The 3774-nt window shown below is 35.3% G+C and overlaps 1 pseudogene; it reads right to left on the reverse strand.

The window, feature by feature from the left end:
* Positions 1-823: 823 nt before the first annotated feature.
* LOC134335778 (U1 spliceosomal RNA) lies at positions 824-969 on the reverse strand (annotated as a pseudogene).
* Between the last annotated feature and the right edge of the window lie 2805 nt (positions 970-3774).

The following is a 3774-nucleotide window of genomic DNA, read 5'->3' on the forward strand; positions in this document are numbered from 1 at the left end:
TCAGAAGCTTGTTAGGACCTACCAAACAGCTCAGAAGAGGTTACTACAGCAAAAGTATGTTCCATCAATGTACTGAGGCTGTGTATAAGAGTGCACAGACATTTATAAGATAACTACAAACCCCCTTTTCTATAATGCAATAAAAACTGAAATCTAACCAAATTTATTTATTTATCAGGATTTGTTACATTCATGACAAGACATGTAGTTACTGGTTACACAAGGTTAATCAGTTCAAGTGTTTAATGTCAAACAGAGTCATGGACAATTTAGTATCTCTAATTCACCTCACTTGCACGTCTTTGGACTGTGTGAGGAAACCGGAGCTACAGGAGGAAACCCACGCAGACACGGGGAGAACATGCAAACTCCTCACAGAAAGGACCCGGACCGCCCCACAAGGGGATCGAACCCAGGACCTTCTTTCTGTGAGGCGACAGTGCTACCCGCTTAGCCACGCTTCTAAACAAATTTAAAACTCATGTTACTGGCAGATTTCCAAAAACGTTTTAATCAGCCCTTCACCACAAAATGAGTGTCAGACATGAACTAAAACATCAAAATGACAAACTAATTAAAAAAAAAAAATCATTAGTAGTGGTTAGAAGAAGAAGAATGCCTTTTGTTTCCATATATACATATACAGATGTACAGTACAATAAAATTCAGAGCGCAGGGTCAGCCATTGTACGCCGCCCCTGGAGCAGAGAGGGTTAAGGGCCTTGCTCAAGGGCCCAACAGTGGCTGCAAGGCTGGGATTCAAACTCTCAACCTTTCAGCTGATAGCCCTACCCACTAGACTATCACTGTCCCTAAAATCAGGGGAGAGCTCAAACGCAGAAATGATGCAGTCGAGATTCCCACATTTGGGGAATCCGCAGGGGTCAGCACAACCGGAGTGCAATGGCTGAGCCTCGCCGTGGATGAACCACCGTCTTGATCATGGTCTCGCCCCTGCCAGGTAAGTATGTGCTACTGTTTCCTTTCGAGCAAACTGTAAGTGGCCTATATTCCACTTTTTATACATTGAAAATGTATCCTTTCTTCCAAGTTGTCCTACAGCATAAGCATCTTGTCTTAACAGCAAATACAAAAAACAGCGAATTCATGCATACCTGGAGGGCATTTTTCCTGCCCTGATACTCATATGGACATCATTCCCATAAACTCTCTGATTTACTTTCCAGACCATCCAGTGAAAATCCTTTTAACAACAAACAGGAGGAAGATCAGAAATCACAAGCAGTTTGTTTACTTCAGAGCAAAAACCTGTGGCCCACTTTGTCTACACTACATTGAAGTCTACATATGAAGTCTACATTAAAGTCTACTTGATTTATTGAAGACATTTGAGAATAAATCTATCTATCTATCTATCTATCTATCTATCTATCTATCTATCTATCTATCTATCTATCTATCTATATCTACCTATCTATCTCTCTTTATATCTATCTATCTATAAATATCTATATCTATCTATCTATCTATCTATCTATCTATCTATCTATATATATATATATATATATCAATATCTACCTATCTATCTCTCTATCTATCTCTCTATCTCTCTATCTATCTATCTATCTATCTATCTATCTATCTCTCTATCTCTCTATCTATCTATCTATCTATCTATCTATCAATATCTACCTATCTCTCTATCTATCTATCTATCTCTCTATCTATCTATCTATCTATCTATCTATCTATCTACATATCAATATCTACCTATCTATCTCTCTTTATATCTATCTATCTATCTATCTATCTATCTATCTATCTATCTATCTATCTATCTATCTATCTATCTATCTATCAATATCTATCTATCTATCAATATCTATCTATCAATATCTATCTATCTATCAATATCTATCTATCTATCAATATCTATCTATCTATCTATCTATCTATCTATCTATCTATCTATCTATCTATCTATCTATCTATCTATCTATCAATATCTATCTAGCTATCAATATCTATCTATCTATCTATCTATCCCTCTATCTATCTATCAATATCTATCAATATCTATCTATCTATCTATCTACCCATCTATCTATCAATATCTATATCTATCAATATCCATCCATCCCTCCCTCCCTCCCTCCCTACCTACCTACATATAAATGCATTCAATAAACATTAATTAACCAAACATTAACAAACCAAAGCAGAATCTAAACATTGGTATAAATGCACTTAATTCCTTATAGTGAACTAACCAGTAGGGTTGGATTGTAAAACAATATAAAATGCATATTAGTAGATTTTTTTACTTTTACAGACATGTTGGCAAATTACGCTTGTGTAAAATGTTACTAAACAACTGTGTTTCTTTGAAATGAGCTGATGAGGAACTGCTTTGGATCATTTTTGTGTGAGAGAGAGTCAAAACAAACTTTATACAAAGAAACCAATACAAAGAGCTTGTTATTAAATACAAACCCAATCTGTTTGGAAGTGAATGTGTGTTGAAAAATAGAAGAAATATATAACAAAAGCAACCTTTTTCTTTATATAAACTTAAGTTATATACTACAACTTAAATAATACAATAATAAAACCTTTGATATTCATTTCATTGTCATATAATGCCAAACTAGTACCTGAGGATTCTAACTGCTAGCAAAGGCTGACCCTTTCCAAACAATTCATAGTTTAATAAATACAATTTACTAAATTAATGCTATTTTACTCAAACAACTTAGCCATACATTAATTGTAACTTTATATTTATTTGTGTTTTTAAAAAATATGCCATGTGCAATGTACACAAAGTACAATGCACCTGTTTCAACAAACCACCAACACGGCGTGTTTACATTCATGTACTTGTACTTATTACCTGTTTTTATGTCTTAAACATAATAAAAACAATTTAAAAATCACTTTACCTTCATAAATATCGAAAGCCACGAAATAAAATCGCACCTTTATCACGATATTTGTGTTTATCTGCGCCACTTTCTTTGAACGCAGGATTTCTATTGTTTTACTGAGCGGATACAAAGCAGCAGCGCCACCTGTAGGCTGTGTTAAAGTATAGCACGCAAGCATGAATAGATCTACAGGTAAACGACAAGTACTTTATGTTTTTATACGTTTATAAAGTAAAAGTTTATTACACAGCATGGCTAAAAGTAAGTGGACACCCCTCTTAATTACCCCTCTTAAAAAGGACTACAGTCAGTAATTGTAGAACCACAAAGTGCTTCTATATGGCAAGTGGAGCTGATAAAATGGACAGTGAGTGTAAAAACAAGGAGGTGGTTTTAATGTTATGGTTGATCGATGTATAAGGGTGGCATGTTGGCATTGCAAGAAATGCCTGGGTTTGAATTACAGACCAGAATCCTCTCTGTGTGGAGTTTGCATGTTTTTTCTGTGTCTTAAACATGCAGTTAATCCAACTGGAGCAGAGTGTGTGAAGGGATGTGACCTGGTTTGTGATGGACTGGCGACCTGTCCGGGGTGTTTCCTGCATTCCGTCCAATGAATCTGACCCATGGTGACCCTGACCAGTATAAATCAGTGGTAAAACAGACAATTGAATGATTGTGGCAACACGTAAAGACACGGTTTGTTAAGCTTGGTGTGACTGCACAGAGCCATGACCTAAACTCTGACTAAACATATTGGGGATAGATTTAAAAAACTGATTCTATTACTGCATTTTAAAACTTCACTTTGTATTTGTTACAAATATTATATGCACTTGCAGGAAAAGTTTATGAACCCTTTAGATGTATATGGATTTTCTCAATA

This window comes from Trichomycterus rosablanca, chromosome 21 (assembly GCF_030014385.1).
Source record: "Trichomycterus rosablanca isolate fTriRos1 chromosome 21, fTriRos1.hap1, whole genome shotgun sequence".
Classification (NCBI taxonomy): domain Eukaryota; kingdom Metazoa; phylum Chordata; class Actinopteri; order Siluriformes; family Trichomycteridae; genus Trichomycterus; species Trichomycterus rosablanca.